General features: G+C 42.1%; 2 protein-coding genes across 6 annotated transcripts in view; one reads left to right on the top strand and one right to left on the bottom strand.

Annotated features, from left to right (window-relative positions):
* The window catches only part of ZNF106 (zinc finger protein 106), a 76,417-nt gene extending 63,158 nt beyond the window's left edge, over nucleotides 1-13,259 (bottom strand). For 4 of the 5 annotated variants that reach the window (XM_054025679.1, XM_054025682.1, XM_054025681.1 and 1 more), the window contains exon 1: nucleotides 13,110-13,259. The gene's annotated coding sequence lies outside the window, so the exon portion shown is untranslated. Of the gene's footprint in view, nucleotides 1-12,009; nucleotides 12,032-13,109 lie in introns of those variants that run through there. The other variant, XM_054025680.1, reaches the window with a different exon arrangement.
* A 257-nt stretch (nucleotides 13,260-13,516) lies between these two features.
* Nucleotides 13,517-26,947, top strand: part of SNAP23 (synaptosome associated protein 23) — a 36,501-nt gene continuing 23,070 nt past the window's right edge. The window contains exon 1 of the mRNA XM_054027136.1: nucleotides 13,517-13,686. The gene's annotated coding sequence lies outside the window, so the exon portion shown is untranslated. The remainder of the gene's footprint in view (nucleotides 13,687-26,947) is intronic.

Genomic DNA, 26,947 nt, shown 5'->3' with positions numbered 1-26,947 from the left:
TTCTATAAGGGCTAGTTTAGCCAAGGTTGCAAAATTCATAGTCATAAGTGACCCCAATTTAACAAGGAATCTCCATCCACTATTCCCCAAACTCTCTCGACAAATACACAGTACAGTTCAGAAATTATTATTTAATCTTACCCGATGACAACATTAAACCCTCATATCTGGTATGGCTTAGAAGTTTCAGGCACATAGTTGGTGGGGATAGGATGCACAATGAATCTTGGCTTTTGTAGTTGTGGGGCCCAATCAAATGGCTTTGCAGGTGGAGCCCATATATGCCCGAACCAGCCCTGAGCAATAACTGCATTCTAATTCAGCATTTCATGAAATGACAGGAAATTCAAAATAGGGTTCCTTAACAAATTCCTCCCAATTTAGTATTTTTCAGTATATAACTGTCATTGTCACTAACAGCTATTCAGCGTAACCAAAACTCAGAATTGTCTCCCCATCGGTCATTTCAACCCTCAGTCATCATAATGTAAAATGACTTTCCCTCTAAAAAAGAAAAACTTGGTCTGATCATACTGAAATACATCCATGCATGTATTTAAACATGTGAAACTCAATCATGAAGAGTACCAGGTATACCAGCTAGTCAGTGTGCATTACTGGTGTGCCACTCTTGCCTTTACTGAAATGTACATTTGCTTCACAAGGAAATGTAACACATATATGAAAACACTATCAGGTACATAACCACTTTATTTGAATGATTAATGACAAAGATATTTATATCTGGGATACTCGGTGTTGAAATATGTACTGAAGCATGATCAGGTCTAGAGTTTAGCATCTCCATATGGCAAAGTTTAGTGGAAAGTCAAACTGAATATGACTACTAGATGCTTGCATGCCAAATGCACTTGCCTTCATTAGAGCTCAAAGTGAACTTTCAGAACCAAGTATTTGGGGTTATTCGAAGACACTTTTAAAAAAACTGTTCAAATTTTGTAAGTAACTAAAATAGCTAAACAAAATGTTACCACACTTCTCAAAAGAAATTCAGATTTGGGCTGAGAACAATCATGAAAAATTTTGGACTGAAGCATAATTCTATGGCATGTTAATAAGCACATGAGAACAGGAGCTCAGAATGGAAGTGCCTGATCAGCACACTTTCTACTACTGATGAGGCATTATTCATTGTAAGATCCAAGTGACAAAAATACAAACATCTCTTTAAAATTCAAGAAACTTATGTTAATGTGATTAATATAAGGATATTATTGAAAAGCAGGAGGTGCTAATCCTTATACTGATTACAGATGGCTTCCTTCTGTGCAAGGATCTGTTCTGCTGTCACAATATTCTTTACCAGTTCTACTTTGTAGTTTAATAGACTAATGTCCACATGTGTTTAGGATATTGCTTCAAATTAGCAGAGCATTATGGAATTTGTCAGACATTTGTGCAAAAGGGTGGCATGGGACTTAATAGGGACAAAGAGGTCAGTGGAGTATATGTGACTATTGGCCCCAGGTAAGTGTGTAACATTAAAATGACTTTTAACAAGTAGAGCTAAAATTGCACCTGCTTTGGCTAATTAAAACACATCATGGTAACTATACACGATTACAGGAAGAGTTTAAGGCTCCCTCTAACTGCCCAATCAACTGGGCATTGCTTATTAGAGTACTAAAAATACTAACTGATTTCAATTGCTATTGGCTGTTGCTATGCAAGCACAAACAGTTTTGTCTTTGCAGAGAGAGACAGACTCTTGGAGCTGGAGCATTCAGAGAGGCTCCAGGGTCTAGGAGACATTGTAGGTGACTAGGAGACAGGAGGCCCAACTTTTATTTCCAGCTCAGCCACTGACTCACTGTACAAACTGGGGAAAGTCACTTTCTTTCTCTTGCTTAATTTTCAACCATCTCCTCCAGCAGAACCTTTGCAAGACTCACCTTTCTAAAGTGCTTTGAAGTTGTGCAAAAGGTACAATAAGTTCAAAGTATTATCTACAATAGTTTCCTTAGGCTTGGTCTACACTTAAATGTTAGTGTGACATAGCTATGGCACTCATGAATGTGACAAACCCATATGCCTGAGCACCATAGCTATGCCAACTTAACCCCTAGCATAGATACAGCTGAGTCAACGAAAAAATGCTTCCATCGACCTAGCTATCATCGTTTGAGGAAGTGGAGTTCCTACAGCAATGGGAAAAATCCCTTCCATCATCGTAGGACACGCTTATACTATGGTGCCACAGACGCATAGATATAGTGCCATAGCGCAAACTTGGCCTTATTGGTTACATAACAGTGTTGAGATCCAGGGAGAGCTTGGGTACAAATCTTAGCTAAGCCATTTACTCCATGTGTAACTTCAGTCAAGACAGTTGACCTTCTTTGTACCCAAGTCAGCTCAGCTGTAAAGCAGTTAAAATAAAGAATCAGGTGCTCACTACTCCGGCACAAGCAGAACTTACATAGAAAGTATGCTAATTTTTTTTTTTTTTAAAAGGGAAAAAGATAACAGATACATTTTCAATACTAGATAACCTCCAGGCTTAGCCAGAGTCAATCATTTTTGCCTTGGACACCAGCAATCTACCAAATGGCTTCAGATATAAGATTATAAGAGTGGAAAATGTGTTATGATAATATAAATAAAAGTCAATCAACCATGACCAAAAAGAAATCTGAGATACATTTTTGTGAGTACTACCTGGGAAGGCTGGCTGTTTCAATAGCAGGAGGTAGTGCTCCTTTGCTCCATACACTTGGATTTTAGGGAAATAATGTTCCCAAACTGTGGTTTAAAGAGGGAAAATATGCATTTTACCATCATCTGGGGCCATCTTAATGGTGATAAGCTGGTTCTGACGTGCCTGTGGCTTGCAAGTTTAAAAAGTGAGAGTGTGTATGAGAAATACAAACTTACTGAATCAACTAAAGCAACTTGTAGGGAATAAATCTCTTACATGAAGAGTCTGGAAAACATTTCTGGCAAACAAAAACTGTCTAAATAGAAAATATAAGGCATTAAATTACTTCCTGCCATAATATTCATTAGCCTATAACTACTGCTCAGATGTCCAACCTTGGCAGATAGCATACGTTAAAAATGTATGTCAAAGCTAAATTTGCTACAGATCAATGGCTGAGTATTCGGACTATATAAAGCCAAAGCTGAAGTGGAGTGTGAGGACTGCCTAACATACCAGCTGCTTGGAAATCCTCAAAGAGATCTTTAGTTCAAGCTCCCACATAAGGACATTCATCTTTTACAGTCCTAGCAGATAGAACATATGTTCCATCTCTTGAAAAACCTTGGAGGCCTAAAACTTCATCTCTGCAATGCAGACTGCCTTGGTGGTGTTCTCAGCTTATGGTAGGAAGGCGCAGGGTGCTTTTGCTAAATTAGTGACCCCACTCTCCCCCAGCAACTGATCACACAAGTTCTGTAGTCCAGCTAGAGTCCCATTGCCTTCCCATCTTTAAGGCAACTGTAGTATTTGCAGGTACCACAAGAAATGGGAAGGGTCAGGATTACAAAGAGGTAATCCACAACAAAGGGCTTCGGTAAAAGTCTTAGGGAGGGAAGGGGGTGGGGGTCACTGCTGACCTTAGCAGTACTGTCAGCCTATTTGAGCAAGAGACTGTGAAAAGGGCTGAGCTCTAATAAAGCACTGCAAAGAACTACTGCTCTGCTGCACCATATTTAGTTTAAAAGATTGCTGATCATCCAATTTCAGGTCACTCTGCCCAGCTGCTCAGTGTCACATAGAAGATTCTGTGAAGTAACACTCAGCCTTCAAAAATTTTACACTTCCACCTAAAATAGTATGGCAAAAGGGACATTGCCGGGCACCATAGACCCAAAATTCAGGTCCCTATAATTAAGAATTTATGATGCTTAATATTAATAGAGGTAGGCTTTTTTTGTTTGTTTGTTTTAACTTAAGGAAGATGTTTGTTCGTATTTAAATATTCCTCTGCAGAGTATGCAGCATCAACACTGAACTACAGAGTTTTGTATAGCACTTTGAATACGCAAACAAATGAAAACCAAAAAGTGAAAACAGCTATACAAAATTGAAACTGATCATTTTATTTTCATTCTCCAAGCTGTCTGAAATGCAAAAAGAAAACAGATAGCATAACAGAATGTAAATTAGTGTTTCAAAGATTTCTGTTTGTCATCTAAACTGTTACTAGCATAAATTTTCTTGCTTATCTAACAATATTTTAACCAGCATGTCTGTTTAATAATACCAATTATTTAAGTATTGTAGATTGTGCTCTTCACCAACTCAGCTCTGAAACTCTGCATAGAGCAGTTTTTCTGTATACAGCAAGGCTCACTTTCAGAAATTTTTTTTTTAATTCCTAGGGACTCAAAATCTGAAACCTCCAACTGGACAACAAAAGCTATGCATTCATTTTTTAACTGAACCTTAAAGAAGTGTCCTCTAAATATACACTTTTGCCCAGGTTGCTGTGGAAATAGAGTACAAATTTAGATTTTTGAAGCCCTGATGCAAAGGTAATGGACAAAAGAAAAGTGAATATTTTTTGTCAGGGGTGGATGTAAAAGTTTAATAACTTCAGTGTTAAAGAAATTCTTTTAAAACATTTCACCCCTAGCATCCAAGCCTCAATTTTTTTTTTTTTTTTTTTGTAATATATTTATCCTTACACAACCCCTTGTAGGGAAGAATTATTATACCCATTTTACTACTTAAGAACTGAGACACACAGATTAAGTGATTTGCCCAAAGTCACAAAGGAAGCCTGTTGTGGAGCAGGGAAATAAATCCAGGTATCCTGAGTTCTAGGCATTCCAAGTTCCAGGCTAGCAACCTAATTACTGGATCATCCCATCCTTCCTCTAGTATATATACACATGTAACATTTTAATTACTTTCCACGTATCACAACTGTATAACTCATGAAACAATGAGCACCAAAAACCAAGATGCTCAAGTTGTTTTGGTAGTTCTTTTCAACTTTCCCTTACGGTACTTGTTGACTATCAGTCTCGTGCCGGTATTTAGCCTTAGATGGAGTTTACCACCGGCTTTGGGCTGCATTCCCAAGCAACCCGACTCCAAGAAGACCCGGGCCCGGCGCACCGGGGGCCGCTACCGGCCTCACACCGTCCATGGGCACCTCTTAACAGTTTCACACCCTCGAGGCCGGTAGTGGCCCCCGGCGCGCCGGAACCGGGTCTTCTTGGAGTCAGGTTGCTTGGGAATGCAGCCCAAAGCTGGTGGTAAACTCCATCTAAGGCTAAATACCGGCACGAGACCGATAGTCAACAAGTACCGTAAGAGAAAGTTGAAAAGAAAGATGTTTTGGAGAACTATTGTTTTATCAGATAACTGATATTCACCTATAAGTTAGACTGATTATGCCAGCATGCACTCAACTTGCTATATGTTGGCATTTGATAATGTGTTTTTCAATAGGTGACCATCTGTGAAAACTAATATTGGGGAGTTTGATGCTTCTGAAAAGAGGTCTGCCAGTCCTTATTGTGAGGATTTCAATTATCCCTTCAGTCACAAATGAAGGCCGCATTATAATGGGCAAAATGGTGTAACATGCATCCATCCACACCAGCTTTTCCAGGCACTCAAGTTAGAGTTAAACACATGCTCAAGTACCTTGTTGAACTGGGATTTAGACGCACTATTCCACTGCAAGGAAAAGGACCAGGTAGCCATTTCATGCTATGGGTGCTTCGGCAAAGGTTCCCCTTATTTATTACAGATACACTTCAAGATCCCAGAAGTTGCAACACAAAAGTTAATATCCATTAGTTACTGGCAAGGGTCCCTATGACTTTCCCTCAGCTGAAACTGAGAACATCTTAACAACTAGAGTGGATGGACTTTTCCAACATCAAAAGAAAACAAAAGCAAGATAAAGTGTGACAGAAGCCTGGTGCAATATGATAGACATCTCATGTCTATCACACTTTCCACTACATCTGAAAAATGTTTCTCATCTATGTGAGAAGTTAAACCATTTTTCAACACCAGTTTTCAAGAAAACCTTTGAACAGGATTTCTTCTGATCTGTTCCTAGCAATAGCTGTTTAGTGAAGAGGGATCTTGTATTTGGAGCAAAAAAATTAGTAAAATTTAATGGAAAAAATCAGTTACAACATACAAGAGGGGGAAAATGTCTATAAAATTGAGAAATTCCTTGCAATGTACAATATTTTCTTCTATAATTTTCCTGTTGCCCTGCTAAAACTGGTTATAAAAACAAGTAAAACCCTGTATCACCACCTGGTGGCAGAATTAATCATAGAAGCTTCCAACTACTTGATGCTAAGAGACTTTTATGAATTTAAATTTGGCCCAAATATTCAATTTTGCAAAGACAAACTTTAATAAAACATAAGATCAAGGTAAATTGACTAAATTTATCAATCTGTTAAATGGAGATTACAACATTTCTATAAAGCAGATAAATTAAGATCAACATTTGTACAGCACTTTGAATATGAAAAGCAATACATAAGCGCTAAGTATTATTCTCAGTGCTGGATATGGGAGTCTGATATAAATTAAGATAGTTTGGTGGCCGCATAAGAGAAATACGGACTATAAAGTGAAAAATATTTTGCTCGGAGTGATTCAGATATTAAGATACCATTAGTTTACAGCCAGCCACTGGTTTGATTCATTCTTGGCCTCTGAACTGGAAGTATGAGACTGGAACACCTCTTATTAATGAAATCTAACATTTGAAGTTAGTCTATATTGAAGAGGGGGAGTCATGTGGCAATGCTTAAAGAAGTTGTCTTTCACCCTTGTTAGCAGTTCCAGCAGAGAGGCCATGAAAACTGAGTTACCCTCTCATAATCCTTCCAGTTCAGAGTTGAGGCATATTTGTGATGTGCAGGCATCCTAGAAATCCATTTGCCATGGAAAAAAGAGGAATTTGCATTTTTCTGTTTTTAAAAAAAAAGTTTTTAGATTTTGTGGAAAAAAAACATATTAACTAAATTTTACTGAAAGTACCAGTTTTGCTTATTCAATGTATGCAACCTCCCATTCCTGGGGTTGATTTTTGAATGTGCTTTACATTTACATAGCTAACCATACGCCAATAAATTGCTTCTGGTTACTCAATGGCATATAGGGATTCATGTTTTAATGCATCTCAAATTTCACGTCAGCCTCCAGACATGAGTAGTGAAAGTTATGAAAAGATGCCAAAAACTTGAAAAATCACCCCTAAAGACTGAATTTGGCAAGGACAAATTTCACATTGATGGTAATGTGCTGTTTTGTACTGTATGCAGCACATCTGTAGATTACATTCAAAATCAGACAACTGTAGAACACATGAAAAGCGCTAAACATAAACTGAATGCAAAGAAATGAAAACGAGGCTGCAACAGCAGGACCATGGACAACAGTAAACAATGCGCTGTGACTGGTTCATTCTGTTAATTTTATTTTGTAATAATGACTGATGGCACTGGTAGGCTTCGAACTTGCTTAAAAATTGTAATTATATCAATAAAACATTGTGTTCAATTGATGCCTATATATATTGTGGCTAGGGAAACTAAATTTCAGCGTTTCATTTTAATCATGGAAAAACACTGATTCTTCTGTTTTTTTAATTGGAGAATTTTGGGCTTTTTAAAAGCAGAAAACTAGAATCCCTGGTGATACAGGGAACTACACTGTGCTGCCCATGCTGCACCTGTTATGTAAACAGAGGTCATGCCATATCCAGGGCTGACAAGTCAGAAGCAATCCCTTCAGCAGCACTAAGTTCGGGTGAGGGGAGGAGGTGGAAGAAGGGGGAAGAGGAGGAGGGGAGAGAAGGGTAAATAATAGCCAGACTAAAAGCAAAGTTGTTTAAAATGAAATATAACAGTGACAGCAAATTGCGGGCCCAAAATGACAAACACTTAAGTAAATATTAGGACTGTCAAGTGATTAAAAATATTAATCGTGATTAATCGCACAATTAATCACACTGTTAAACAATAACAGAATACCATTTATTTAAATATTTTGGATGTTTTCTACATTTTCAAATATATTGATTTCAATTACAACACAGAATACGAAGTGTACAGTGCTCATGCTATAGTTATTTTCAATTACAAATATTGGCACTGTAAAAAACAAATAGTATTTTTCAATTCACCTAATAAAAGTACTGTAGTGCAATCTCTTTACCATGAAAGTTGAACTTACAAATGTAGAATTGTTAAAAAAACTGCATTCCAAAACAAAACAATGTAAAACTTTGGAGCCTACAAGTCCATTCAGTCCTACTTCTTGTTCAGCCAATCACTAAAACAAGTTTGTTTACATTAGCAGGAGATAATGCTGCCCTCTTCTTGTTTACAATGTCACCTGAAAAGGAGAACAGGCGTTCGCCTGGCACCCTTGTAGCTGGAGTTGCAAGATACTTACGTGCCAGATGCGCTAAAGATTCTTATGTCCCTTCATGCTTCAAACACCATTCCAGAGGACATGCATCCATGCTGATGACGGGTTCTGCTTGATAACTATCCAAAGCAGTACGGACCGAAGGACATTCATTTTCATCATCTGAGTCAGATGTCACCAACAGAAAGTTGATTTTCTTTTTTGGTGGTTCGGGTTCTCTAGCTTCTGCATCGGAGTGTTGCTCTTTTAAGATTTTTGAAAGCATGCTCCACACCTCATCCCTCTCAGATTCTGGAAGGCACTTCAGATTCTGGAACCTTGGGTTGAGTGATGTAGCTATCTTTAGAAATCTCACATTGGTATCTTCTTTGTGTTTTGTCAAATCTGCAGTGAAAGTATTCTTAAAATGAACAACATGTGCTGTGTCATCATCCGAGACTGCTATAACATGAAATATATGGCAGAATGCGGGTAAAACAGAGCAGAGGACATACAATTCTCCCCCAAGGAGTTTAGTCACTAAGTAATTATCGCATTTTTTTTTAAACAAGCATCATCAGCATGGAAGCATGTCCTCTGGAATGGTGGCTGAAGCATGAAGGGGCATATGAATGTTTAGAATTTCTGGCACATAAATACCTCGCAATGCTGGCTACAAAAATGCCATGCAAATGCCTGTTCTCACTTTCAGATGATGTAAATAAGAAGTAGGAAGCATTATCTTCTGTAAATGTAAACAAACTTGTTTGTCTTAGCGATTGGCTGAACAAGAAGTAGGACTGAGTGGACTTGTAAAACTTTAGAGCTGTGGAAGCAGAGAAAGAACTGACAGGAAGGGGATGCAATGCATGACAGTTCGTTAGCAAGAGTTAGGCTAACTGTAACCCTAATAACGCGAGATTTGTAGAAGCGAGGAATGCGTGAGGCGAGTGGGAAAGAACTGTGTGAGAAGTTGTTGCGACCTTGTGTAGATAATGTGTAGATAATATGGAATGTAGACTAAGAGTCTACATTAGTGAGCAAAACAAGATATCAGAATGACCTATGTATAAACAAAATGCAGCTGTTGCTCATTATTGTCTGTAACAAAAGGTATAAATGCTTGCTGAAATTGTTTACCTGTTGAGAGACCTGCTTAGCTCTTTCCCTCTATGCAATTGATAGAAAGAAAATAAAGTATCTGATTTGCTGTACCCAAACAAAAAGTTAGAACTCTGTTATTCTCCGACAGAGCCTACATCATTTTGTATTCGACTTCAGTTATGTAACAAAAAAAAAAAAAAAAAAAAATCTACATTTGTAAGTTGCACTTTCACGATAAAAAGAGATCACACTACAGTACTTGTATGAGGCGAATTGAAAAATACTATTTCTTTTGTTTATTTTTACAGTTCATATATGTGTAATAAATATAAAGTGAGCACTGTACAATTTGTATTCTCTGTTTAATTGAAATCAATATATTTAAAAATGTAGAAAAACATCAAAAAATATTTAATAAATTTCCATTGGTATTCTACTGTTTAACAGTGCAATTAAAACTGTGATTAATTTTTTTAAATAGTGATTAATTTTTGAGTTAATCGCGTGAGTTAACTGCAATTAATCGACAGCCCTAGTAAATATACAACTTTATTCATGCAAGTGGGTCCACATGAATCACTTACAATAATAAAGATACTTAAATGCCTTAGTGTTTACAGGACAGGGATCTACAGTGCAAGCAAAAAAAAAATAAATAAATCCCCACAGCAGCAAGTCTCAGAGCCCAGGTCAATTGACTTGGGCTTGCATTATGGAGCTAAACATAGCTGTGTAGGGGTTCCTGCTGGGGCTAAAGCCCAGAGCCCAAGCTCCAGTGCAAGCAAGAATGTCTACACTGCTACTTTTAGGCCTTGTCTACACTACAAAGTTTTGTCAGCAAAAGCTGCCTTTTGCGGACAAAACAGGGGAGGTGTACCCGCTAAAAAGCTACTTTTGATGACAAAATAAAACCACCTATCAAGAGACACAAACCTTTTTGTGGCCAAGTTAAAGTAACAAAGCACCAGCGTGGACACTTTGTTTTGTTGACATAACTGGCTTCCACCAGTATCCCACAATGCCCGCTATGACAGCTGTGCTCACTGCTTTGATCTCTGCTGCCCTGCAGGCATGTACTCCTCACCTTTCAAAGCTCCAGGAAATATCTGACAGATGAGTATGCTGCTTCCATTTGGGGAACAAAGAGCAAATCATTAACGTAGAATTCTCCTGTTCTTACCTGCACTAGGAACACAGTGGCAGGCAGGCAGGAAGGGGAGGCGTGGGACTGTTGTGAGACTTTGACATTCCTCACAGTGGAGAGCTCACAGAGCTGCTCAGGATGCCACTCCTGGCAGCTGAGGAGGCTGTGGGAATCACAGAACCAGAGGCAGGTAGGCAGAGCGGGCTGCTTCAGGAGAGACTGCTGTGCTGAGTAGAGTTGGGGGCTGATGTGGGAGGGTGTGTGTCCCCCTCCCCAAGCCTCAGGATAGGTCTGTCAGCCTGCTGTCTCCCACGCTGCAACACACCATTCTCCTCTCCTTCTCCACCCCACACTTCAGTTGAAAAAGCACTGACAATCTACTAGGATGCCCTGGAAGATGGGATTGCTACCACAGTGCACTGCTCTGTCGATGCAAGAGCTGTTAGAGTGGATGCACTCTGCTGAGACAAGGAGCCAGTGTAGACATGCAACAGTAGTTTTAATTAAAACAGCATAAATTTTGCTGACAAAACTTTGTAGTGTAGACAAGGCCTTAGACTGGGGTGGGCAAATTTTTAGGCCCGAGGGCCACATCTGGGAATAGAAATTGTATATCGGGCCATGAATGCTCACAAAATTGGGGTTGGCATACAGGAGGTGGTGAGGGCTCTGGGGTGGGGCCAGAAATGAGGATTTCAGGGTGCAGGAGGGGGATCAGGGCTGCGGCAGGGGGTTGGGGTGCATGGAGAGGCTCAGGGGTGCAGGCTCTGGGCGGCCCTTACCTCAAGTGGCTCCCGGAAGCAGAGGCATGTCCCTTCTCCGGCTCCTACATGGAGGTGCGGCCAGGCGGCTCTGCTCGCTGCCCCATCTGCAGACACTGCCCCTGCAGCTCCCATTGGCTGCAGTTCCTGATCAACGGGAGCTGCAGGGCCAGCGCTTGAGGCAGTGTGCAGAGCGGAGCTCCCTGGCTGCCGCTACGCGTAGGAGCCAGAGAGGGGCCATGACGCTGCTTCCGGGAGCCGCGGGGAGCGGCCCCCGATCCTGCTCCCCAGCTGGAGCACCAGAGCAGGGTAAGACCCAGGCCCTGCTCCCCAGCAGGAGCTCGAGGGCCGGATTAAAACAGCTGGCGGGCCGCATCCAGCCTGTGGGCCATAGTTTGCCCACCCCTGCCTTAGACACATAGAGCTCATCTGAGACAGTTGACCCAGGCTTTAAGACTCACTGCCACAGGATTTTGGATTTATTTTCTTTTTGCAGTGCAGGCATACCATAAGAATTTATCTGTATTGGTATTTAGAAGAGGGACTCAAAGGAGCTGTGAATGGAGGAATGACAGACATTTTCAGGAAGGTCCAACAGGAGCCCAGAATCCACTTCCGAACATCATACATCATACCTCAATCCCCTTCTCCTTCAAGCCATTCCTCAGAACATATCTGGTCCATGAAGACCACAAATCCTAGACCTCCTCTGAAGGAAACAGTATCTCACGTGAAATAAAAAAAATTCATGAAAGAAAAGAAGCCAATTAGCCAGAGAATAAATGGTCAGTTATAATTTCTTTCAAAACTACACTTAAAAGGATTGTTTGGTAGGGCAACTCCCACCTTTTCATGTTCTCAGCATGTGTATATATATCTCCTTACTATATGTTCCATTCTATGCATCCGATGAAGTGGGCTGTAGCCCATGAAACTTTATGCTCAAATAAATTTGTTAGTCTCTAAGGTGCCACAAGTACTCCTGTTCTTTTTGTGGATACAGACTTACACAGCTGCTACTCTGAAACTTTTACCCACAGTTCATATGTTTTTGAAGTTGAAATTCAGAAATATGCTGAAGGGTTCATAACAGAAATCAGACGAGAAGAGTTCATGTAACATTTTTAAAAAAGGAAAATTTTGTGGGTTAACATATTCATAAGTGTAAGTGATTACTTTAAAATGCAAAATCTTCCAAAATGCATACTAGTCATATTTTGGCATGTTACAAGAACAAATTAACATTTGCACACTAACGAGCTCACTCACTGGACATATTTAGATGCAAGTTCACACCAGTTTTCAGATATGTGCCTACTTTAACTTAATATACCTGTGTGACAGACTGAGTGAGGATGGGCATAAAGCGGGGCGGATACTACTGGCAGAGTTCAGCACCCAGCATGGCTCTCAATGAGGAGTTAAAGACCTGTAAATGGGTGTTTGCTTTAAAACAAGATAAATTCTACTCAACCCAATGGCAAAAGATCAAGAGGCTCGGCGTTAGGAAGAACACACTCTCTCGCTCTACGGTGCAAGAGCCGTCCCGCCCGCCTTCCCACAGTCACGGAGCCCACTACCACCTCCTATGCCTGTCTGCCCCGACATTCCCAGCGCCCTACCGGATCTCCATAACCCTGAGCCACACTCCTGAGCCATTGCCCATCCCAGCCCCTCGAGCCCCTGCCCGCCGCACAGCCGCGAGGCGAGGAGCCCGACAGAGCCCCCTACTCACAGGCCGCGTCCTCCTGGTTCCACAACAGCGCAGCAGCCCCGCCGCCCATCACGCGGCCCGGACCGAGCAGGCCCCACCACCTCCCCGGGGCCCGCCGCGGCTCCCACAGGAAAACAGCGGAGGCGAGTCGCGCTCGCGACCTGAAAGGGAACCGCGGCGCAGGACAAGAGGAGCGTGCGTTCCCGCAGCCAATCAGCGAGCCCTGCAAACGCCTTGCATTCTGGGAACTGGTCATTTCAGTGCCGCGCGGCTCTAGCCAATTGCTCGCGCTCTCTCCGCTCTGCTGGGCGGCGATTCGCAAGAATGAGTCCAGTCGCCATGCTGGGTGTGGCCGACGAGGTGCCTGTCTCTCCGCCATGTTGAAAGTGGCTCTCCCCCCGCTGTGTTGTCAGGTGGGCGGCGCTGGTTTCCGGTTCCGGTGGGGTTGGTGGCTCTGCCTGCCGGGCAGGTGTCGGTGGTGCGGGGAGACCCGGGATGGGGCATTAAAGCGGCGGTTCCGCTCGCGCTCTGGACTCGTGAGCGGTGGTGGCGGCTGTGGGAGGCGCGGACCGAAGGGCGGCTGCTGCTGCTGCTGCAGGTGGGAGGAGGCGGAAATCTCCGGGTGCGGCGGCGGCCCGTGTTGCCGGCTCTAGGTGGAAGTGGGAGCAGGGCAGAGTCCGGGCCAGGTGCGCTGGGCTGGAGAGCGCTCTGGGCTGCCCCACGCGTGGGCTCGCTCCGAGCCGTGGGCTGGCTCCCTTTGCCCATGAGTCTGGCCTTAGTGCGGCCTCCAGGCGTGAGGCCGGGACGGGGCGGTGAGTTACAGGGAATGGATTTCAGAGTCCTGAGTTCCTGTCCAGTGATCCGGCCTGGAGGCTCTCCCCATCCTGCGGAGCTGTGCCGTGCTGCCCTCTCCCGGGGAGGCGCCATCTGTGCTAAAAGGCTTCACCAATTACTAGCAGCAAAGGTAGTGGAGAATTGGAGATACCTCCAGTTCAAATCACTGTGGTGACTTAGCTGTGTGTGTTCACTCATGTGCTTATTATCTCCTGATAAATTTGTTTAAAATGTGTGTTTATAATGTATTCGGTGAGTGCTGTTTAGCATGTGTAAGAGAGAAGTACTGAGCTCTAGGAAATGATGCTGGGTGGTAGATATGTACCTAGATAGAGAAGGAAAATGTAAGTGTTTAAGCATTAGAAATAAGAATGGCCCACAACATAAGAATGGCCATTTTGGGTCAGACCAATGGTCTATCTAGCCCAGTAGCCTGTCTTCCAACCGTGGCCAATGCCAGGTGCTTCAGAGGGAATGAACGGAACAGGTAATCATCAACTGATCCATGCCTTGTTGTCACTCCCAGCTTCTGGTAAACAGAGACTAGGGACACTTAGAGCATGTTACTGCATCCCTGACAATCCTGACTAACAATCATTGGTGGACCTATCCTGCATAAACTTGTAGGGTTTTTTTTGTTTTGTTTTTGATCACTGTTACAGTTTTGGCCTTCACAGCATCCCTTGACAAAAGAGTTCCACCAGTTAATTGTGCGTTGTGTGAAGAAGGACTGCCTTTTGTTTGTTTAAAACCTGCTGCCTATTAATTTCATTGGGTGTCTTAGTTCTTGTGTTATGTGGAGGAGTAAATACATTTCCTTATTCCCTTTGTCCACACCAGTCAAGATTTTATAGACTGCTATCATGTCCCCCTTAGTCATCTCTTTTCCAAGCTGAAAAGTCCTAATCTTTTTAATCTCGCCTCATATGGAAGCTGTTCCATCCCCTAATCATTTTGTTCCCCTTCTCTGTACCTTTTCCAGTTCTAATATATCTTTTTTTTGAGATGGGGGTGACCAGATCTGCATGCAGTATTCAAGATGTGGGCGTACCATGGATTTATATAGAGGCATTATAGTATTTTCTGTCTTATTTATCCCTTTCCTAATGGTTCCTAACCATTGGCACTTCACACTGAAGAATGTCAGCTGCTCTCTTCAAGATGCTTTTAGAAGAGCAGTTTGTTTCTGTATCCTTATAGAGCCCCTCGTCTCTGCAGAAAGAGTTTGTGAAAGTCTCTAGACTAGATGATGGCTGAAAGAAAGGTTCTTAGGGACGTGGAACCCTTATGCTACTCATTGCCTTTGCAGCATAGGCAAACCATGCTTCTATTGTTTGTTTATCAAACCTTTGTGCAGATCTAGAATATATGATAAATGGCATGAATCTTGTTCTATGTTGGGTTTTAAACCTCTAATTTGATATTTTTTTTCTTCCTGGCCTTAAGGGAGAGATCCTGTTATCTGCTTTCTGTGTGAACTCACAGTACCTAAGAAATGCTATCCGGTAGTTTAAAAGAAATAAAATTTCTGTTTTTAGTGGTTTAGAATGTAAAACTGGTAGGTCCTGCCTCCCCGTCATCAAACTGACAAGGCAGCAACCCCCAGTAAGCTACATAGATTATTTAACAACTCTTCCCTAGTTCTTATCCAAATGTCTTGAGGTGCTTTATAAACTTTTAGTTATCTGAGCCTTGTAGCATTGTCTGAGAGGTACATAAAGAATACTGGATCACTTCACCCATCTGCTGTAGCCTCATCTGGGATGGAACACAATTACTGTTTAATAGCACACAGCAACAGTATAGCCAAATGAATAATCTACCAAGTAGAATTTGCAAGGGAAACTTAGGAAGGTGTAATGTATTTACATGGGGCTGTGAAAGTCTAGTACCCCAGGGTTTAACACCCCTTCTGTCATGAAAAGTGACATTGGCTATTTCATGAATCTGAGTGAGCATATTCCCTAATTTTGCAGATTACACATAATATCATGCCTTCAGCAATATGATGCCCACTGATAATCATATTGGGATATTAGTTCAGTATTCAGCTGGAAGAAACCTGTTTTACATCTATTCTGCTCCTCACAACGCTTCAGGGGTTGGAGCAGCAGTTTAGGAAGGCTCTTCAGGGGACAAAGAAGCAGGCCGTCCCCAGTGCTGATGAGGGGGCTCTTTGGCTCATTAGGGGCTGGCAAGTGGATTCTGAGAGAGGCCCAGTGGTGGTGATCTGGAAATTCATCCCTTTGAGTACCTCACCCTTTTGTAAGTCCAGGCACAGTTATCAAAGGTGCTTTTCAATGCTATGCGTCTGACGAAGTGGGCATTCACCCACGAAAGCTTATGCTTTCCAATACATCTGTTAGTCTTAAAGGTGCCACAGGACCCTCTGTTGCTTTTTTTTTTTAATGCATTTGGGACAGAAACCGACTGTACAGTAATAAATGGTCTTCTAGCCAATCATGGGAGGGCTCTTATACCCCGGTCATGGGGTTTTCCCAGAGGCAAAAAGCTGGCTCAGCTTGGACAAGTAAAAAGCTGAACATACTACAAGAAGATACAGCTGGAAGAATAGGAACTGTTCATCTCATCTTTGCAATGTGTTCAGGAAGTTGATAAGAGAAGCCAGGAAGGGTGCAGAATGGTATCTTTGTTTGTTTTTTGTTCTCCCCTCTTCCCCCCCACCCCCACACAGTTGCTTTGTTCGTTTGGATATGAGACAGACGGGGGGAGAGGTTCTGGTGCTGATACTTCATATTATCCTGCAGCAGGAGTCTGCTGTGCGTATAACATAAATAGGCTTATTCTCCTTTCAGCTAATGAAGGGGTTTTAAAAAAGCACATATGTTTCTTCCATGCACTCTTTCATATAAAAGATTTAGTAGGCCTGAGCCAGCTCTTCTAAATCACCTAATTTCAAATTTATGATAGTACCACTCATCATTTTTTATCTTCAAACCTCTGTGCAAACATCAGTATATTAAATCCCTACATTCCTTTGGGGATAGCCATCCTCTCTCTTACAGTTGTGAAAACTGAGGCACAGAATAGTTATGACGTGACTGAGGCCACACACAGTCACTGTCAGAGCTGAGATTACAGCTCAGGAGTCCCACTTTGTTGCTGAAACGATTAGATCATGTTTGTCTCTTACTTCCTGCCTTTGTTTCTTTGGAAATATCTCATACCTGTAGATGCTCCTGTCAGCCGCCGACAGTTTGGTGTTACCCTGTTTTCAGTCAAGTGTGATTGTGCATACTCGTGTTCTTCACTGGTGCTTGCACAGAATTTCACAAGAAACGAATGAGCTAGTGAATGAGTTTCTTTTGAGAGTTTTTTTTTTTTTTTTTTAATCTTATTCACTTCTTCTGGTAAACGCACCAGATTAAACAAAGGGTAAGTCAGGTTAGTTATTTGTATAGTCATCTGACAAGATTTAATGCAATAATTCAACACAAACATTTTATTCTGCAACACATGATATCCTTAAACCTATTCTCTGGAAAAACTACTCTTTTCTTTCCCTTGATTAAGGGACAGGGCCACATACACCTATTTACTATCATTACCATAGTTCAGCAGTTTTGTGCTCCTTAGAATTTTTCTCTGTCTAGACATAAAATTAATGTCCAAAGGGACACAGTCCACTGAATTATCACACTAAGAATTTCTTGCCTTATATTGTCAGAAGTAACATCTGCCATTAGTCTAATGGCAAGATCACATAGAAAACACTGACTGGATTTATAGACTTTAAGGCCAGAAGGGTCTATTATGATCTGTTCCGACCTTCAGAAGAACATAAGTAGTAGAACTTCAACCAATGATTCTTGAGTCAAATCCATGATGTCTGGTTTAACTAAGCATATTTTTTAGGTATACACCAACTTTTAATGTAAAGACTCCAAGTGATGGAGAACTAAATGCTTAAGTAATCTGTTCTGCTTGTTAATTACCCTCATCTTAAAGTTCTGATTTATTTCTAGTCTGAATTTGTCTAGCTTTAACTTCCAACCTTGGATCTTGTTATGCCTTTGTATACTAAATTCAAAGAGCTATCGGAAAATCTTCTTCCCATGCAGGTATTTACAAACCACGATCCAGTCTTATCTTTATCTTCTCTTGGATAAACTAAGCTTCTTTAATCTTGTGCTGTAAGGCACGTTTTTCAGACCTTGAATATTCTTCTGGCTCTCTGCTGAACCCTTTCCAATTTCATATCTTGAAAGCTGGACATGGTATTATCTGTGTTTAGGGCAACAGACACCATTGCTGGAATACTATGTCCCTATTTTTACTTGAGTTCCCTACTTGATATCCCAGTATTTCTGGTGCACAGGAGCTGTTCACTAATAATAAGGGCTCTTTGGTAACTTTTCTGAAATAATTGGGTGATCACTTGCATATAGAAGTAGGTATTTGTCACAGCCATGACTGGGCATCCAGTTGCACAGTGGAGTCTAAAAAGACCTCAGGACTTCAGACTGACGTATTAATCTCAGTAGAGATGCCCTTTACAATGGGGGATGTTCTAGAAGAAGCAAGTTCTGTGAAGCATTTCCCATTTCATAACCACATTCTCTGTCTTGTTGGGGTAAAGCTTTAGCCAACTGCTCTTTATCCAAGTGCTGCTTTTGGCAGCTTGCAGTAGCTGTGTGGTGGCTGTTTGTTAGATGATGCCCAGCTCTACATACATGCGGTGCTGGCACTTCAGCCTGGGTTGCTTCATCAGGCCTCCCAGCAGCTTCTTAGAGATGTTGATTAATATGAGGGGCAGGACTGACCCTTGTGGGACTCTGCAGATGAGGGTTTGGCAGTGGAGGAATGGTTGCCCTCTGAGTCTGCTCTGAAAGGAAGGATATAAACTATTTCAGTGTGGTTTTTATTCACCCCACAAGCTTCTTGTGGGGAGACAGGAGTATTCAGTGATCAAAGGTATCGACTATTGCACTACATCAGACTTTTGTATAGTCCAGTATTTTTCAACTTCTCTGGCTGGTGGCTTTTTTTTTTTTATTCAGACAAAAAAATTTTGTGGACCCACCCCCCTGGTAAAAAAAGATCAGTAACAAGCCTATGTAATACAGTATCTCCTCACTTACCGTCCTCCTGCTTAATGTTGTTTTGAAGTTATGTCGCTGCTCCATTAGGGAACATTCTCGTTTAAAGTTGTGCAATGCTCCCTTATAACGTCGCTTGGCTGACTTTTTACACAAGGGAGCATTGCACAAGTTCCTCTTCTCCATCTCCTCCCCCTCCCTTCCTCCCTCCCAGCACTTTTTGGCGGTGCTTAGGACTTTCTGGGAGGGAGCGAGCGAGCGGGGAAGCTGTCGCGTCCTATTCCCCCCACACACACACACACACGGAATGCAGGGGCTTTAGGCACTTCTCTCCAGCCGCTGGCTGCGTGGCTGCCCATGTTCCTCCTGAGTCCTCCAACCCATGCTTGCAGGGCCGCATTCCAAAAGGGGCTTTAGAGCTGCAGGCCGGGGCCCCCTTAGCCCAGGGCCCTGCAGCCCCTAAAGCCCCTGTGTTCCGGGTGGCCCTGCCTGCTGGGGAGGAGTAGGGGGCAGCTCCCAGAATCGCGGCCATGGGGCGGTACTGTGCCACTTGCACACCTTCTGCACCAAACAGGAGCTGCCCCAGGTAAGTGCTCTGCACCAGGGCCGCCCAGAGGGGGGGACAAATGGGGCAGTTTGCCCCAGGCCCCACAGGGGCCCCCACGAGAGTTCTTCGGGGCCCCTGGAGTGGGGTCCTTCACTCACTCTGGGGCCCGGACCCCCGGAGTGTCTTCCGCTCCGGGTCTTTGGCGGCAGGTCCCGGGGCGGAAGGACCCCTCCGCCACCGAACTGCCAGATCTTCGGTGGCAATTTGGCAGCGGGGGCCCCCTGCCGCCGAAGACCCCAGGCTCCCAAATCCTCTGGGCGGCCCTGCTCTGCACTTCCTGCCTGCCCCACCCCTGAGCCTCCTCCCGCACCCCCACCCTGAGTGTCTTCCCGCACCCTAACTCCCTCCCAGACCCTGCACCCCCCAGCCCTGAGCCCCAGGGGTAAGCCGGGGCACCTCCCCACCACAGTACAGTACTGTACAATATATAATGCCTTTTGTCTGCCCCCAAAAAATTTCCTTGGAACCTAACCCCACGCATTTTCATTAAATCTTATGGGGAAAATTGGATTAGTTTAACATTGTTTTACTTAAAGTTGCATTTTTCAGGAACATAACTACAACATTAAGTGAGGAGTTACTGTACAACTATTACTGCATTTGACCTCACAAACACAGAAGATTTTTGGTTCGCTGCCCTGAAATTATTCTGGAAATCTTGTTTTCATTGCTTGAGAGTTGTAATAAAAATTTCAATGCTTCACAACCCTCTGACTGTCTTTTGTGATCTCCCCTGTCCCCTTTCTGGAGAAGAGGTGGAGGATCACAACACACCAGCCAAGAAACACAGGAATAGTCTAAATGCTTTCCATATTCTATGGAATGTACACCTTTTTTCTTTTTTTTCCTTTTCTGGAAGGCATGAGGGTACAACATACAAAAGAAGGGAAATACTAGTAACTTAGTGAATGAGACACTTTAACAAATATCATATTTAGGAGGAAAAAGGAAGTGCTAGAGTGGGGACAATTACTGGAAAAAGGCACTGCCTGTAGACTTAAAATGAATTGTGTTGTAATTTTTTTTTAGCCTAGATAATGAGCCAAGTTATGAGATAACTTACAAGGTTGAGACATAAAAGATCTGAAAACTTGCACCATGATTTGTTAATAGTGATGAGCTATTTGCTTTGTATTGTTGCTCAGTCTTGATGTTCAGAAATATTTTATTTCCTCGTTATTTCAGAAATCTTTAAATTGAACTAATGTAAATCTGGCTACATGAGGGGAAATTAGAATAAGGGGGGGAATCAAATTTAACTGGATGTGATGCTTATTAAATGCACATCACTCTTAAACTGTAAATTGTGCAAATGAATGACTTCTATTAAACTTTGCTTTGTTGTGTGGCTAATGCATTTAAAGCTAGTTGACCTTCTAACACATTAGGTTGTTAACATGAGAGAACAGAGTGCTAAATGGCCTTGTGATTCTTGGGACTCTACCTGCAGTCCAAAAAATGTGACTGGTTGGATGATACTAAGCAAATACCTCCAGCAATCCTGTTGGATTAAAGAATAAGATTTAGAGCTAGTACAGCGTTTGGTATCTATTAAAGTCAAAATGATTTCTGTGAGTGCCAGTAAAGTAGAAGGAAGTGGAGAGAACTTTAAGTGTTAGTGATGGGATCTCTTCCCAATCATCGGGGTACTAGTGTTCTTAGCAACTGAATCTCATTCAATATGATACTAAAAATAGATGAAGAACAGCAAGAGTGCTTCCCAGAGCTGAGATGGGTCCTGCTGATGATTTCCTTGTTTGTGTACTTCTGTAGTTATATCCTGTATATTCTAAAAGCATGAGATATGTACACTGCAATAAAACATCCGTGGCTGGCCCATGTCAGCTGACTTGGGCTCAGGCTGCTGCAGGGCTATAAAATTGCAGTGTAGATGTCTGGGCCTGCGCTGGAGCCTGGGTCTGGAACCGGAACCCTCGCATGGTGTCTTATTGCATTGTAGGGAGATCCACAGGGCTCAAAATAAGTATCTGCCAAACATGGAGTGGAGGAAGAACAAAACTGGCAAAGTGAAATAATCTTAGATTTCCTAACAGAGGAATTAAAACTACTTTATTTTAAAAATTTTATTTTTAAATCTCCATAGCATTGGTTGTGGCCACAGCTGCCTGAGGAGAAGCAGCAGAGGGGAGAGTGCTGGTACAGAGAGCCATTGGGAAAAGCAAAAAGTCAATAGTGGGGACTGGCCAGAGCTGGGGAACCCCTGCTGAGTTAGAGGAGAGCTTGTGTAGAGGCCCCCAGAAAGGAGGGGAAGAACCAGCCTAGTTAGGAGAAGCTGATTCCAAGACAAGAGGGTTGATGCTCAAGGGTAGATTCCAGAAGCAGGGGTAGGACTTGCAGGCAGGGACACCTTGGTGAATGGAACACTATGGGAACATAACGGCCGTACCGGGTCAGACCAAAGGTCCATCTAGCCCAGAATCCTGTCTACCGACAGTGGCCAATACCAGGTGCCCCAGAGGGAGTGGACCTAACAGGCAATGATCAAGTGATCTCTCTCCTGCCATCCATCTCCAGCCTCTGACAGAGGCTAGGGACGCCATTCTCTTGTTGCAGGAAGCCAAGCCCAGAACAAGGAGCAAGTCTGGAGGGATGTTGCCTGAGCAGGGGGAGCACTCAGGTCTGAAGGCCTGTCTTGAGTGCAGTACTGTAGGGAGTTCTGTGGCAGGAAACCTGAGTTGGGGCAATGAAAGAAGACTTGCAGGAGAGGAATGAGTTTTGGAGCTCTCAGGCAGCCTGGAGAGTGGGGCTAAAGGAACTTTGAGGGGTGGGTGACCTGGGAATGGTGACCTTTGAAAGGGTTTGAAGAGCTACTGTGTTGCAGTCTTGTCTGTCTCTGGGGATTTGAGAGGAGCTGTTTTTACTATGAGCGATATGTGAACTGTGACATTTCATACGAGTATGGGGTTTGAATTTGCACTGAGATATAATATTCCTTTGTGTGGGTGGATTTCATGGAGAAACTGAGACAGGCCTGACTATTGTGCTATGGTCTGCTGCAGGAGGGTGCCCCAGGTGGGGCTCATCAGATCAGTGTTGCATAAAGTCTTTTTTAAAAGCAAAATATTACCTTTGCACCAAAGTAACCCTGTGATTTGCAGAAAGTATAAAAATGAGTGTGCAGTGTTTTCCTCTTGCTCCCCTGCCAATGTTCTTCAAATGTAATCAGTGCGAACTAGCTCTTGAGATGAGTCTTCACGTTCATTTAGTCTTTTCTTACAGTGCCAATTATACTTTTCATTATTTTCCCCAGGAATATGACAATCACCAGTACAGACCACTGAACAGACATTAGATGCTAACAACTTTTGATTACTAATAATTTGGAAGTATGAAGTGGGAAAACTAGAGATGAAAGTGTTCCATAGCCAAACATTGGGTGTGGAGTTTCTTACTGCCAAATCAGTCTATAAGATTCTTCCAGTTTTGTTCACAAATTGGAAATCAATTTCTCCCCCCCCCCCCCAAAAAAAGTACAGTTATTGTACAAGGCAAACATATGCAATGTTGGAATCATAAGATGTAGTAAGATGCTGGCTTTGTCATCATTCTCTATACCTCAGCAGTAACTATCCTCCTTGGCTGACAGATGACTTCATTTTCTTTTCCCTCACCCATTTTATTGGTTACACCCAAGAGAAAAGGGGGAACTCTTATCTGCCAGGAAAAGCCCTTTATCTGTTTTTGAGGAACAAGCATCAAGGCATAGCTTATTCTCTGATACTGGTGAGGAAGGAAGAAAATTTGTGAAGGTGAATTATTAGCTCAGCAATAGGAGAACAGGAGGGAGGGCAAACAGGGGTATGGTGGAGGGGGACATTTCTGGGAGGGAGGGGATATTGTGGGAGGCATGTCTGGGGAGAGAAGGGACTTCGCTAGAGGATGAAGTTGATTGAACTGTCACCCCATCTGAATCTCTGAACTGTGGAAATCCAAAACTGTTGTATGTCAAGCCAACATGGAAGTACAGACCTAACACTGATTCAGAGTGGGTAGTGTAGACACAGGTGGTGGTAGAATAATTGTTGACTATAATACCAGTTGTCCTCTCTGAAACAGACCAACATTTAGTCACTGGTTTCATTACATCCTTGAAAGCTGAAGAGAATGATGTCATTGTTTCCACCACTGCTTTTGTACAAAACGCACAAACCCTTTCACAACAATGTCATAGCCTGTTACTTCTATATTGGCTAAGTTTTGTAAAACTACTGTAGACAGATTCTTCGTTGCCATAATGTCCACTCCAGACATGATTGAAATGAATAATTGCAGTTCATAAAACAGCCTAATAATAAAATGGCTTTCTGTAGCCTGGCACTGAATACAAATTCACAAGTGTATATACGGAGGCAGAATGTTCCCAAAATGTTGACATTCCTATTCTGACATATAGTACAGGTTTTTTAGGTTTTTCTAGCGTGCCCAGCAAAACTGGCACAGAAATGAACTTTGAAATTCCAGCAAGTGTTAGGAATTATTACATGCCATGACCATACTGGGCAGTGCAACTTGAGTATACTGTAAAATGGTTTTAGAGGCAAGGGATAGCTGTTCTGTGTGTTTGTGTTTTGGAAAGAGGAGGCATTCTAAGGTGTGCTTACTATATTGTTATTGAACAGTCCAATTTAAATCTTGTTTGAACACACCTACCCTTAGCAACATTTTTCTTAAGTATGGAAATCTATAATAGTGAGGTTGTTTTTGTTACATAATGAATCTATAATAATTCAGGAGGACTATACAAATTCCCTATTGCAGACCACAGCTTGAAATCCACTACAAAATACTTGTAGGTGATCAGAACTGCTTATGTTAGAGGCTCGAGTGATCATTGTTAGATGTATCCTTGGTGTAAATTTAACTGTGATAAAATTTACAGTTGACACAAATTGAAGTGGTTGGAAATATACAGGAGGATAGGACCAAATGGCAGTGATTTGGACAAATTAGAGTAGTGGAAGTTGCAGGCAATGAGGGAAGATGTAATTAATGTAAAGATCTACACATGGGAGACAGAATAATAACTAAAGTACCATATTTATTGCAGTCAAAGAAATTTCTCCTCTTTCTTGCCTTAACTGGTTTAAGATTACTTTGTTGTCTCAGCAAACACCATTTGCTTCAGGGAAGGCTTGGGACAAGAGCTTGAAGGGGAGGTGTCTACAAGATGTCTGTTAGAAAGTGAGAACTGTTGCTGAAATGGATGAACAGTGTTTTCTGTTTAGTTACATGTTTAGAACGTCTTGTATTTTGGATCTCTTGACACTAGAATTCAGTCTTTGTACATTTTTTGTAGGTCATAAAATTTACGATAGCTGCTGGTGGTAATATATTACTTGCCATTCATGTTCTGTTTGCCCTGGAGACATGGATTTTGTTTTTAGGGCGTTACTCTTCAATTATTGACTTTCTTCTAATTTAAACTGCTATGTTCAAGTATCTGTGACTAATATTTTCCAGTGAGGACATCTGAAATCTTTCCCTATGGAGGAATCGATAGTTTTTTTTTTTGTTTTGTTTTTTTTTTTTGTAGAAATACCTTTCTTTGAATAAAAAATGTGCAGTGAAGGGCTACTAGGATGATCCAAGGAATAAGAGGAGACTCAGAGCTTGGCTTATTTAGCTTAACTGAAAGAAGCTATGGGGAGATATGATTGCTGTCTATAAATACATCAGAGGGATAAATACCAGGGAGGGAGAGGAGTTATTTAAGTTAAACGCCAGTGTGGACACAAGAATAAATAGATATAAACTGGCCATCAACAAGTTTAGGCTTGAATTAGACGAAGGTTTCTAACCATCAAAGGAGTGAAGTTCCAAAACCACTTTCCAAGGGGAGTGGTGCGGGCAAAAAACCTAACTGGCTTCAAGACTGAGCTTGATAAGTTTATGATGAGACTGCGTATAATGGCATGTAGCTGATCTGTGACTGCAAGCAGCAAATATCTCCAGTGGCTGGTGATGGGACACTGGATAGGGAAGGCTCTGAGTTAGTATAGAGACTTATTTCCCAGATGTTTGGCTAGTGAGTCTTGCCCATATGCTCAGGGTCTAACTGATCACCATATTTGGGGTTGGGAAGGAATTTTCCCCCAGGTCAGATTGGCAGAGACCCTGGGAGTTTTTTGTCTTCCTCTGCAGCATGGGGCAGGAGTCACTTGAAGGTGTAAACTAGTGTAAATGGTGGATTCTTTGTAACTTGAAGTCTTTAAATCAAGATTTGAGGACTTGAGTAACTCAGCCAGAGTTTAGGGGTCTATTACAGGAGTGGGTGGATGCAGTTCTGTGGCCTGCAATGTGCAGGAGGTCAGATTAGATTATCATGATGGTCCCTTCTGACCTTAAAGTCTGAGTCTATGCCAGCGCTTGGAGTTCAATTCATAATCCCCTTATGTCGAAACTGCATCATACAGTTCAGTATGTTTCTCAGTAGTCTTGGCTGTAAGATAAAGGAATTTATTCAGAAATTAAAAGGGTGCTTTAAAATAGTCTTGGTGTCTGATCTAGGTTTTTATTCCTTTTTTAAAAAGCGGATTTGCATACCTTATTGCACACATTTTTGCAACTTGGTTAATTTCATTGGCATTTTAATATGCCCATTCAGTTTTGCAAACAGTGCTGTGCTAGTGCATTAAAATCAGAAAGTGAAACAGACTACTCTAGTTTAACTCACCAAATTGAGTGAAACGAATGTTCCTCTAGATACTAAAATACTTCTATTTACTGGATCAAGACATAGAAGTGCCAGTGCAGAGTCTCTTGAAGTCAGATATGCTTTGCATTGGTGTGGGGGACCATATTATTATTTCTGTTTATGGGATCAGGGACAGTGCCTCTAATTTCCCTTAGTTTTTCAAGACACAGATGCCTAGGGACTGCATCTAGTTTGGGATTCAAAATCTTCTGCGAAATCTGCTTTATTCTGTTCTTTCAACTTCTTAGTGAACTAGGAAATAGATGTGGGGGAAAAAGTACATCCACCTTCTGCATGAGGCTCCAAAAGTTCTGAAAAATCAGCATGCTTGGAATCTCGGGGCATATTGGTGCTGAATCCAGCCTATAGAAAAGGAGGTATTCCAGTTCTGATAACTGAAAACACAAATCCTTTTTCCAGAGTGTGGATGCCTATCTAAAATTCACAAACTTGTCTTTACTCAAAGCAATATACTTTTGTTCCAAATGTGGAATGTTAAATTTTATTTTTGAAAAGTTTGTGAAAGCCAAATATTCCTGTCCACTTTTTAAAGCAAACTGTAGCTAATAAAAAGCTCAGGCCAGATGCAGCATCTACCTTTCAGTGAGGTCTTTCTTTTACCCATTTGTTTTAAACAGGGTTG

The sequence above is a fragment of the Malaclemys terrapin genome, chromosome 4 (assembly GCF_027887155.1).
Source record: "Malaclemys terrapin pileata isolate rMalTer1 chromosome 4, rMalTer1.hap1, whole genome shotgun sequence".
Taxonomy (NCBI): domain Eukaryota; kingdom Metazoa; phylum Chordata; order Testudines; family Emydidae; genus Malaclemys; species Malaclemys terrapin.
The sequence above is the reverse complement of the archived record's forward strand: the minus strand, read 5'-3'. Positions and strand labels throughout refer to the sequence as shown.